General features: G+C 37.4%; 1 long non-coding RNA gene across 2 annotated transcripts in view; it reads left to right on the top strand.

The window, feature by feature from the left end:
• Positions 1 to 6,734: 6,734 nt before the first annotated feature.
• LOC141113377 (uncharacterized) overlaps positions 6,735 to 13,387 on the top strand; it is a 64,491-nt gene continuing 57,838 nt past the window's right edge. The window contains exon 1 of one of the 2 annotated variants that reach the window (XR_012236768.1): positions 6,735 to 7,131. This is a non-coding gene — a long non-coding RNA (uncharacterized lncRNA). The remainder of the gene's footprint in view (positions 7,132 to 13,387) is intronic. The other variant, XR_012236767.1, reaches the window with a different exon arrangement.

Here is a 13,387-nt window from a genome sequence, read left to right as displayed (position 1 = left end):
CTATTCACTATTCATTCTAAAGGCATCCCTAGACTTTCGATGGTGGTCTTCTGATCTACATACTTTTAGCAAAGTCAGGTGATGATCAAAGATGTCCGGAGCAACACACATATCCCATTGTGACCATTCATAGTAGACATTGGATAACATTCTCCAAATTCAGCAAACAATCAAACCTGAGATTTATGGAACGCCATCAGACAACACTGGCCAAGACTTATGTTTCACAAAAGTCTTTCTGATCACTATTGCCTTCCAATAGCTTACTTGGATCAAGAGGTATCTTCATCGTGTCTTCAACATATTTACCCAACCATTCTCCATGAACCTATACATGACACCTATGCAATGTGGCAATGTGGGAATCAGCACTGGAATCGCACTGGTTCCCACATCACGCTTGTGTGAACCAGCACTTAGATATGGACTCAATGCCAGTTCAGTACTCGCCAGTGCTTTGTCTTAAACCATTTCAGGGTGCTTTTTGACGTGTGCTTTGGGTCATTGTCCTGCTGTAAGACCCATGACCACTGACGGAGACCCAACTTTCTGACACTGGGCCCTACATTGCACCCCAGTATTCTTTGGTAGTCTTCAGATTTCATAATGCCATGCACATTGTATGTCTACGCGTTTCACCGCTAGGCTTCCTCAGGACACGGCCAAGGTTCACAGATGAGACAGAGAAGGGAATATGTCTCTCTATCTTAAATTGGAATGCAAAATCATGCAAGTCACGGTAGAATGAGAAAGTTCAATCAGCAGTAAGAAAGTATATTAGATATAGCTAAATATCTCAGCAGGGGCATGTAAACAATATTCCTAATTATGGGAGCAGCCATTAGAGGGAGGAGGGCCAACACCAGATGCACCACTTAGATCCTGGATTTAGTATCAGCAATGCTGAAGGCTCAATACAATCCCATCGCTGCATATTCAGGATACAAATAATCCAGCGTGCCCCTGGGAGACAGCAATACACTGCACACGTGGGATTGTGACGGTGAGATGGCGCCTGCGCACAATAGCCAACAGAAGAAATGTCAGATTGTGCCCCGCACTCCCATGGCGCAATAGCATTAAGTTTTGTTTTGCAGCACTGGCCATCTTTAAAAATTCTGCCCCAACTGCCCATCATTTACAAATCCACACACAACATGTAGAAATCTGCCCCTCACTGATGTAGAAATCCGCCCCTCACTGATGTAGAAATCCGCCCCTCACTGACATGAACTAGCCACGGGAGCACGGGGCACAATCTGACATAAACATTTCTTCTGTCGGCTATTGTGCGCAGGTGTCGTCTCGCCGTCACAACAGTTGATCATAAAATCAGCTGTTGTGCTGTTCTGTACGGTGTATGCGTGGCGCATACACCGTTCGTCCCGCGCACTTCACAATAGCGGGCACTTCTCGACAGAGAACCGGAACCTACTGACAGCCGTGTCCAATCACATCCCTGAGCCCTATGTTCACAATCAACACAGTGCTCTGTACAGAGGGAACAATCTCTTTGTTTCTAAAAGAGATTTTTAGTAAAAGACATTACACAAATTAACACTTGTTAGACACACATTTAGCCCCTTGATTACTGGAGATGTTAACCCCTTCCCAGCCAGTGTCATTAGTACAGTGATAGTGTAAAGTATTAACACTGAACACTGTATTACTGTCAGTGGCAGTTAGTCACATTGTCCGCCGCACTATAAGTCGATGATCATCGTCATTAGTAGTATGACAAAAACAAAACAATTCCAGTATATATACCATCATTTGTAGATGCTATAGCCTTCAAGGAAACCAATCAATATACACTTATTGGGATTTTTTTTTAACCAAAGACATGTAGCTGAATACATGTTGATCTAAATTCATGAAGAAATGTTTACATTTTTTTGTTGGATATGTTTTGTAGCAGAAAGTAAAAAACATAGTTTAAAAAAAAATAAAAATTAGGTAATTTTTCTTTATATAATACAAAATAAAAAACCGAGTGGTGATCGAATACCACCAAATTTTGTATGGGTACGGTGTTGTATAATCGTGCAATTATCAGTTAAAATAGCGCAGTGCTAAATTGCTAAAAATGGCCTGGGGGTATAACCTTATGGAGCCGAGTTCGTTAAAATGATCAGCTTTTATTTATTCATCTAAAAGCTTCATCCCAAAAGAAAAAAAGCAGAGTGAGCTGGAGTGTGGCTTCAAGTTGTTAGTGTATCTAAATCTCTTAGTCCATCTAACACTTCCCTCCCCCAAACTGAAAATGCTGACTGTTGTAAACCTCTATGCTCATTCATCCAGAGTTGGGGGCACTAATACAGGAGGTGTGTTACTGGCCAGATCACCAGGTCAAAACAGAGTGAAAAGACTAAACAAAAAAAAAAAAAGAAATCTAATGCAACCACCACATCTAATGCTTGGTAAGCTGCAATATATTACATTTTTAATTTGGATCGAAAACTGCTTTAAACTCCACTTTTGTTGAAAAAAAAAAACATTCCCCTCTGGGTGATCTATATACATTGCTAGGATTATAACAACCTTTGTTGCTGATTCCTATCTTTTGCAATTCTGAAGAAATCTCTGTTTGTTCCTCTGTGCAGAGTGAGAAATGGGAGTGCTTTCATAGTTATCAATCAGCTGTGCAGCTGCAGGGCTCTAATGAGGAAAACTGCTGGGTCTGCATCCCATTAGATGTGTTCCTATTGGGAGAATCTCACCACCAATGACATTTTTGTTCCAGGGGATGCCTGAAATCTACATCCCATTAGATGTGTTCCTATTGGGAGAATCTCATCACCAATGACATTTTTGTTCCAGGGGATGCCTGAAATCTGCATCCCTTTAGATGTGTTCCTATTGGGAGAATCTCACCACCAATGTCATTTTTGTTCCAGGGGATGCCTGAAATCTGCATCCCTTTAGATGTGTTCCTATTGGGAGAATCTCACCACTAATGACCTTTTTGTTCCAGGGGATGCCTAAAATCTGCATCCCTTTAGATGTGTTCCTATTGGGAGAATCTCACCACCAATGACATTTTTGTTCCAGGGGAAGCCTGAAATCTGCATCCCTTTAGATGTGTTCCTATTGGGAGAATCTCACCACCAATTACATTTTTGTTCCAGGGCATGCCTGAAATCTGCATTCCTTTAGATGTGTTCCTATTGGGAGAATCTCACCACCAATTACATTTTTGTTCCAGGGGATGCCTGAAATCTGCATCCCTTTAGATGTGTTCCTATTGGGAGAATCTCACCACCAATGACCTTTTTGTTCCAGGGGATGCCTGAAATCTGCATCCCTTTAGATGTGTTCCTATTGGGAGAATCTCATCACCAATGATATTTTTGTTCCAGGGGATGTCTGAAATCTGCATCCCTTTAGATGTGTTCCTATTGGGAGAATCTCACCACCAATGACATTTTTGTTCCAGGGGATGCCTGAAATCTGCATCCCTTTAGATGTGTTCCTATTGGGAGAATCTCATCACCAATGATATTTTTGTTCCAGGGGATGTCTGAAATCTGCATCCCTTTAGATGTGTTCCTATTGGGAGAATCTCACCACCAATGACATTTTTGTTCCAGGGGATGCCTGAAATCTGCATCCCTTTAGATGTGTTCCTATTGGGAGAATCTCACCACCAATGACATTTTTGTTCCAGGGGATGCCTGAAATCTGCACCCCTTTAGATGTGTCCCTGTTGAGAGAATCTCATCACCAATTACATTTTTGTTCCAGGGGATGCCTGAAATCTGCACCCCTTTAGATGTGTCCCTGTTGAGAGAATCTCACCACCAATGACATTTTTGTTCCAGGGGATGCCTGAAATCTGCACCCCTTTAGATGTGTCCCTGTTGAGAGAATCTCATCACCAATGATATTTTTGTTCCAGTGGATGCCTGAAATCTGCATCCCTTTAGATGTGTTCCTATTGGGAGAATCTCACCAAAAATGACATTTTTTGTTCCAGGGGATGCCTGAAATCTGACTTGTTCCTTAGGCAGACTTCTGGGAAAATTGGTGAGCCAATCACATAAGCAGAAAATTATGTTTCTGAGGAGTGGTCAGTACACATTCTGTGTACAGAAAAACTCCATGAAGCCATAATACATTGCATTTTACAGAAAATTACAGCAGCTGCAGATTGAAACGGAAAGGTAATGTTTATTAAAATTCAATTACAATATGACTTGTGTCGCAATTGTATACGCTATATTTTTTCTTTATTTGCTACCCCCCCCCCACGAAAGTGGAGTTACCCCTTAAGTTTCATGTTTATAAGTCATTTACATAAGAGCATCAACTTCCTCATAGAAGAAGGTAATAGAAGGCATGTAATTCCTATTCATATCTCCATCCGCTGTCTTTAAATGAACCAAAGATTATGACTTTTGTTTTGTAATTCTGAATAAAATGATGACATAAACAGATTTTTTTTTTAAATGTAAGCCTAGCTAAAACAACCCAGCATGTTTTCTTAGCCTCGGTTAAGCAAGGCATGCTGGGATTTATAGTTAGACAACAGACTCCTGATGAACCATGTCAGTCCTATGTTGATCTCAGAGACCAAACTTTTAGAAATGTGTGTGGGGCAGTGGAAGGGGATTACCATAACATATGGGAACAAAGTGTGTTTATTTCACAGCAATCTTTAAGATAATTCTATGAGCAACACTATTCCAGATGGATGAAAGGCATGAATGCAAATGTCTTAGAGGGGAAGTGTAAAAGTTTAAACGTCAGGGTAAAATGAGATTTAAAAGAAATACACAAATGCAAATACATGCAATCACTATTTGGTAGCATGCAAAAACCTTAAATACAATAATAGTAATAGTAGTAGTGAATGATGCTGATCATTGTGATATTGTCAGTTTCATACCTGTACAAGCAGAGAACCTAACTTTAATTTATAGTTACATTGAAGAGGATATTTCAAACATTTCATTTCATTATGTGGCCTATTTATAAAGAAATAGTGTACTGAAACTTGTATGTCATTTCCTTGTATGATCCTCTTGGCAATCAGCTTGTCAGCTGTTTTCTTTAAAAAAAGATCATATAGCTGATGTACTAGAAATAGGAAACTGGCCTATCAAATGTATAATTTGAAATGTATTTTAAATGTATTTTAATAATAGTAACACATTAGAGACAAGTATTTACTTGCCTATTCATTGATCACACCACTGTATCATCCAACACAATTGCTACAGCTACCCCAACATTCATTTCATGTGTTTCATCAATGTGTTTATGTTTTCAGGGTTACCCTCAAAAACTGCATAAAGTATTCAATAAAATAGCCTAACCTACTTTATAGGAACCAATCATTTTTTCTTCTCTGTAATCAGAATAGTAAGTAACACATTCTGATTGGTGGCTATAGGTCACTACAGTCTGCTCTTTGGCTATGAAAATGAAATAATATTATTACTAGTAATACATTCCAGTAAATAATGTCATTATAATTATCTAGTTTCTTTGATCACATTACTGTTTCCTTCAACAAAGTTGCTTCTGTCCCTCTCCCCTTATCTAGCCCATACTTAATTTTAGATTGTAAGCTTCTGTGTCGTGATTCTGGTTACTAGTGTTCCATCAGTGTTTATGTTTTCAGGGTTACCCTAATTAAACAGCACAAGTTATGCAATCAAGTAGCCTAAACTGCATAGTAGGAACCCAACATTTTTTTTTTTAACTGAAATAAGAATGTGATGGGCAAATTCTGGCTGACTATATTTTACTGCAGTTTACTTTGCAGACTGCTGGCTTTCCTAATAAAAATAAAAATAATCTAATTTACTAAAGGAGTTGATGATTTTAACACAATAAATTATTTGAATAATCACACCAAATATCCAATCACGTGAAAAGCAAATTCATGTTTACTGATTACATCTGCACATGATTGGGTATTCTGCGTGAACAGGGATTGGCTTTTCACATGATTGGATAATTTGATGTGAATATTCCCACAATTTATTGGATGAAGATTCTCAACTCTTTTTAGTAAATCAGCCCAATTCTGTATGTAATGGAAGATATTGCAAATAAGTAAATGATTGCTAATCATAAAAAAACAACAGAAACAACAGCGTCATCATGAACAACAACAACAATAACAATAATAATAACAACAATAATAATAATAATTAACATTATTATTTCCTGACTGTATTTTTCCACGCATACATGTAGGATTTCCATCCTACTCTTTATATCATCATAATCCCAGCTCTCTCTCGTAGACTAGTATAGCATTGCTCGCTCTCAGTGAATGGATGACAACACTGTACAAACTCACAATAGAAGACAACATCAGAACACTGGGGAGTCGTATACCAGTGAACTCGATCCAGTCCAGCCCAGTGCAGAACACTTTAATCCTAAATACTTAACAATGTCTATGGATTTATTGAGTGACTGGGAAGCCCCGATCACAGACAAGCCAGATTATTAATGTCTCGGTTGCCAAACACAAGTTTGTCATCAAATTTATAAACTGTACAAGAACAAAAAAGGGTGCAGATGCTAAGTCAAAACAACCAAGAAAAAAAAAAAGCAGAAAAACAAATCAGAAATAATATATTGGTGATGATTTAGGCAGAGTGATGTCCACCTGTCTGACTCCTATTTGCATGCAGTGTCCGGGCTTTAGCAGCCCTTGGCCCTAAGCTCCAGAGGGGTATATATTTTATTCCTGGAAGTATTATGTATGTGTGATTTAGCAGGCTGTGCGATTAAACAGGGTAGGCTAACTGTAGCTGTACATAGTGTTGTGTTGAAGATTCTGTCTGTGCCCTGTGGTGCTGTCAGGAGTGACAGATCCCAGATGGAACAGCTACTGTATGTGAGATTGAGTTTCTCAGCAGAAAAGTCTTTGCCTCCCTTCTAAACCTCTTCAAAAAGCTTCTCTAGATGATCCAGATCACTACAACACAATGAAAATAGAAGCTTGCTGTCAGCCAGTATCTTTTGTGTCCGAGCCCTGGCTCTTATTTAAGTAAAGTCCCGACTGGAAGCCCCATTCGGTGAAGTGGATGATGTTCTGGATCTGTGCTGTGCGGTGTGTGCAGTCCCATGGTCACAGCTCTTCTCTCCAGGACACCTACCTGCCAGCTGGTAAGTGATCAGCTTTATGAACTTTTAGTATTCACACCGTTCATGGGTCTGGGGGACAGGGACCGCAATGGTGGTGTGCTGCTATGGGATTTTACCTATTTACTATTATTACATTTGGTCAGCTCGTGTCATGTGATTATCCGTGAATTAATTTTTATTTTACCTTTTTGTAATATATAATCTAATATGTCATGTCTCTTTCTCTCTCTTCTCTCTCTCTATATATATAGACAGAGAGAGGAAGCGAATTTAAGACTTTACACACATGAAAATAGAGTGTACTTAGAGGGATATATATATATATATATATATATATATATATATATATATATATATATATATATATATATATATATATATATATATATATATATATATATATATATATATATATATATATATTAAAGGGAAAGGGGGAAGAGGGAGACTGTAAGACTTTACACATGTATAAAAAAAAAGAGTAGACATGTAGAGAGAGAGAGGGAAAGGGGGGGGGGGGTGAGAGAGAGAGAGAGAAAGGGGGGGGAAGAGTCAGAGAGGGAGAGAGAGAGAGAGAAAGAGAGAAAGGGGGAAGAAAGAGTGTATGAAAGAGAGGAGAGAGAGAGAGAGAGAGAAAGGGGGAAGAAAGAGTGTATGAAAGAGAGGGGAGAGAGAGAGAAATGGGGGAAGAGTGAGAGAGAGAGAAAGGGGGGGAAGAGTCAGAGAGAGAGAGAAAGAGGGGAAGAGTCAGAGAGGGAGAGAGAGAGAGAGAAAGAGAGAAAGGGGGAAGAAAGAGTGTATGAAAGAGAGGAGAGAGAGAGAGAGAAAGGGGGAAGAAAGAGTGTATGAAAGAGAGGAGAGAGAGAGAGAGAAAGGGGGAAGAAAGAGTGTATGAAAGAGAGGGGAGAGAGAGAGAAAGGGGGGAAGAGTGAGAGAGAGAGGGAGAGAAACCTCAGACTCTACATAAATATAAACAGAGTATATGTAAAGAGAGAGAAATACTGTACAGGAAGAGAGACTTTGTGTATATATGTGCAGTTGTAATTATAATTCTGGTGTTATATCTTTTAAGCCAACACACTTTTCTTTGATATATAGAGTAAGAGAGAGAGAGAGAGAAAGAAATAGTTTACACATATGTGGATAGACAGGTAGATCGATACAGAAGTCAAGAGGGAGGTATATATATATATATATATATATATATATATATATATATATATATATCTATCACAAAAAAATGTGTATTGGTCTAACATATAACACAATCAACATTGCAACTCAATCAACTGGACCCAATACGGTCAGCTTTTTGAGATTACAATATTTTTTTTAGCATTTGCAATAATATCTATAATAATATCTATCTATTATCTATAATAATATCTATAATAATATCTATCTATCTATCTATCTATCTATCTATCTATCTATCTATCTATCTATCTATGTAGAAGCCAAGCTGGCAGTGTGGGAACATGGAAGAGAATTGTTCCTCCATGGTCCCTGCTGTATAAACCCACAAGCATTCATCCAGGCACCCAGGCGTGTACACTTTGACCTATGAGAAGGGGAGAGAGAGCTGTCTGTAGCTGAGGCGTGATGTTCTGCAGCTTTACACAAGTCATCAGTGCACATTTCCTTCTTACACCAGATTTGTGTTTTGAGAAGAAGCCACGTAAAGCCTTTAATAGAGGAACAGATTGAGGCAGCGATCGGCCGGTGCAGTAAATAGATGGCCGCTCCGGATCGCTGCATGGTGTGCTGAGTGTCAGCACCGCTCAGGTGAGCCCCCTGCTTATCTGCACCATCTCATTCCCCTAATAACAGGAATCCTCCTCCTCGTAACACTCATTGTAGGATAAAGATCTGCCTTTTCCAGCCATTTCATTCCCATAAACGACATGACTTTTAAATCGCCTTTTCAGGTTGCACTCAGAGAAGCTTGGAAAGTTAATTTAAAAAACGTGTTACTTACTGCAGCTAACCCACACAAAGAACTCGGAGACTTGTTTCTAAACCTAGCGTCAAATGAGATGGCAGCCTGTATTAGAGGCATAATTATGACCCTGTGAGCTCCAGAAAGCCTCCTGTGGGGAGCTGTTAGCTGTGGATGTGCTGAGGACAGACCTCCCAAGTGGCAGTGGGGTGGAGGTGGCAGCCAGCCCCTGTGTCCCCTGCAGCCAGTCCTGCATGTGTGCTGGGGACAGTGTACTCACTTTTCACCTCTTTCCTTACATACCTAATACTGTGCAAAATACACTGCTGTACTCCGTCCTAGGGAACAAGTGCCATATATCTGTGGACAAGAGAACACTTATCAATGCAACATATTTTACATAAAATATATATACACACACACACACACACATATATATATATATATATATATACACACACACACACACACACACACACACACACACACACACACACACACACATATATATATATATATATATATATATATATATATACCTCCCTCCCTCCCTATATATACTACACCTCCCTCTTGACTTCTGTATCCATCTACCTGTCTATCCACATATGTGTAAACTATTTCTTTCGCTCTCTCTTACTCTATATATCACAGAAAAGTGTGTTGGCTTAAAAGATATAACACCAGAATTATAATTGCATATATATATATATATATATATATATATATATATATATATATATATATATATAAGTTTTGTAATGTACTGTATTACAGTTACCAAATAACATTCATAAATAAATTACAATCTTCTATCCTATCTCTCTCTCTCTCTCATATATATATATATATATATATATATATATATATATAACATATGTTTTGTAATATGCCCTATGATGCAATACCAATTAGCATTTATGTCTATGATATGCGATGATAAATTATAGTCTTTCTCTCCCTCTTTTTCTCTCTCTTCTCCTTTCTCTCTCCTCTTTCTTTACGTTTATATCTAAAAATCATTAATGTTAATAGTGGACTAACGAGCTTATTATGAGTTTATTACAATATGTTTTGTAACATATCCTATAATACGTTTACCACTTATTTATGGTTATTATATTCGATTATAAATTACAGCGCTCCCTCTTCTCTTCTCTTCTCTTCTCTTCTCTTCTCTTCTCTTCTCTTCTCTCCTCTTCGCCTATATAAGTCTCAAATCATTAATTTAGTAGTGGACTATTGAGTTTATTATATATATAATACATTATAACAGTAATATGCCTTATAATGCATTTACCAATTAGCATGTGTGTCTCTCTCTCTCTCAATTAATAGTACAATATGTTTTGTAATATGCACGATACACTTACAAATTAGCATGTATCTCTCTCTCTCTCCCTAATTAGTACAATATGTTTTGTAATATGCACTATGCACTTACCAATTAGCATGTATGCCTATTATATTCGATTATAAATTAGTGTTCTCTCTCTCTCTCTCTCTCTCTCTCTCTCTCTCTCTCTCTCCCTACGTCTAGAATAAAAACATTAATGTAGTAATGGGTGTATTATAAATATATTACAGTTATATTTTAATTTAACTATGTGGAACACTGCAATTACAAAGGTTCAAATAAAAAAGCAAATCCTATAGCGGCGAGTCTTTTTTAGGTCTACAATGGTATTTACAATTATCTTTGTTCAAAACTGTGATCATTTTTAAAAAAAATGCATACCCCCTTTTTTTTTTAACAAGGTATGACATTTTTTTCCTATAGCAGCAGAGGGACAACAAGCCCCAGCATCAATGTCTAGCTTTGAATAATTGTAGACCATAATGATTTGCAGTGAGATGACCAGAGATTGGGTCGGTTTATCCAGCTGGAAAACAGTTTAATTTGTTCGTAAAGCAGAAAATCCCTTTTCTGCACACTTACACATAATACAGGTTATTAGTAAGATACACCGTTTAATATGAAACATTTAAAACAGTCACCCTGGCTCCATGTAATAGCTATAATGGACTGTTATTTTTGCTAAACGTTTAGGACTGACACTGGCTGACCTCTGACTCAATTAAAATCATTTTGTATCATCCATGAAGTTGGGAATGAGGACTCTATCTTAACACGTGTGTGATGAATTGTGTGCATTCCTATCAGTCGGATGCTGTCCTGTACAGGGTTCACTTTATTTAACATGCAGACAAATGGCTGAAATTCAGACAGGTCTTTGGAGTTCTCAGCCAACAGCATATCTACATTTCTGAACGGATAAACCTTCAATACGATGCAATTAATATATTTAGCACTTGCAGCGATATGTTCTTCCCACATAATAAAACAATGAGGATGGCTGTTGCTGAGACTATCATTCTGCGGGTCTGTTCTCCATAAAGGACAATATATTACAAGGGCGAGCTAAACAAATTTCACCAACAGCAAGCGGTTTACCCAACCAGTACCAGAAAGGGATAAAACCATCATTATCTCCATTCATCTATACAACGTTTTGTCACCAATATTCTTCCTAAATAGTATATTACCCATAAAAAGCTGTTAAAATGATTAATATTGCAAATTCTATTTATTTGTATGTTTTTCATCAATATTCAACATTGATAACTCATATTTAGAATTAACATAGGGGAGCAACTAATCACTCACCTGATTGGATGCCATAGGTAGCTGAACCTTGTACATCAACATTTCTCTACACATAGCTTAATTCTATACATATTTCGCTTGTTTGATATTAGCCATATATTTGTCCGTGTATTTCTATTGTCAGATTAGTCCATGATGCAATCCATCATCTGTTATCCAAGGGCTGTGTTTATCAAAGTCGCCAAAATTTCTCTCTGATATTCTATCAAATATTTCTTCTATCAAAAGGGGAATTTACCCTTTGATCCACTTTGCAGCTTCAACTTTTACCCTAAAAATCTGGTCGTGTGATAATAGGGTTTGTAGGCTTGAGATTTTCCAGCACCAATGTCATGAAATTATGCAGCGACAAATAGGCGACAACCTGAGACAATTTAAAATAACTGAGTGCAATTAGCAAAAACTGCATCTTAGAAAGGGTGTGTGGGAAAGAAAGAAAGAAAGAAAGAAAGAAAGAAAGAAAGAAAGAAAGAAAGAAAGAAAGAAAGAAAGAAAGAAAGAAAGAAAGAAAGAAAGAAAGAAAGAAAGAAAGAAAGAAAGAAAGAAAGAAAGAAAGAAAGAAAGAAAAAGAAAGATGGGGATACAGTAATACATTTAGTTGTGCAATGTGGTTGATTTACTAAACTAGTATAGAGACAGAATATTTACTATAGGGCGAAGTAATGTTGACTTTTACCCAGATACAAATGAATCAACTATTAGCGAAAAAACGGGTAATTTTTCTGCATTATTATATTATTATTATATATTATTATATATTATTATTATAGATTGGTGAGTAGGAAAGAGAAAAAAGAGAAAGAGAGAGAGAGAGAGAGCGGGAAAAAGAAAAATCAGGGAGACAGTAATATCTTAAAACCTGGTTGATTTACTAGTTTGGTAAATAAGGCGAAACAATATTGCTTTTAAATACTCCATCGTGAACAAGAGAAATTAATGAAAAAAATAATTTCGTCTCGCATATGATTGGATGATGGAAGTAATAGCAATTGCCCCGTATTTACCAAGCCAAGGAGCCTCTGCTTCTTAGCCTCATTAGTACTCCATGTTGTTTAATTGTTATAGTTGAAATATGGAATGAATTGGTGCAGATCACACAACCCCTGGATGGCTATGTTGAGATGATTTCAAGTAAAGCACAACATAGAAAATGTATCCCCTATTTTCACACTAGTGATCCAAAGTGTGATCACAGAAAAAAATGACAGAGAGGAAGAAATAATAATAATAATAATAATAATAATAATAATAATAATAATAATAATAATAATAATAATAATAATAATAAAACAATAAGGTTAATGTATTGAGCACATTTCCTAGCATTTACTAATAAGGACATGGCGTTACATTTGAAGCTTTGCTTATTACTAATCGATAATATAATTTACCTTTATTCGATGTGTGTGTGTGTGTATTATTTAGTATATGTAACCATTGTAATAAAACCTAAAAAAAAAAAAAACAATCAGCCAACCAAACCCCACCCTCCCCTTGGTACATAGTGCCTGCTGGGCTTGCGAGGGAAGCCTTCCTGTGCCAGCCTCCACCTGGTATATAGTGCCGGCTGGGCTTGCAAAGGAAGCCTTTCTATGCCACCCTCCCCTTGGTACATAGTGCCTGCTGGGCTTGCAGGGTAAGCCTGTCTATGCCAGCCTCTTCATGGTACA

Source organism: Aquarana catesbeiana, linkage group LG01 (assembly GCF_042186555.1).
Source record: "Aquarana catesbeiana isolate 2022-GZ linkage group LG01, ASM4218655v1, whole genome shotgun sequence".
NCBI classification, from domain to species: domain Eukaryota; kingdom Metazoa; phylum Chordata; class Amphibia; order Anura; family Ranidae; genus Aquarana; species Aquarana catesbeiana.
The sequence above is the reverse complement of the archived record's forward strand: the minus strand, read 5'-3'. Positions and strand labels throughout refer to the sequence as shown.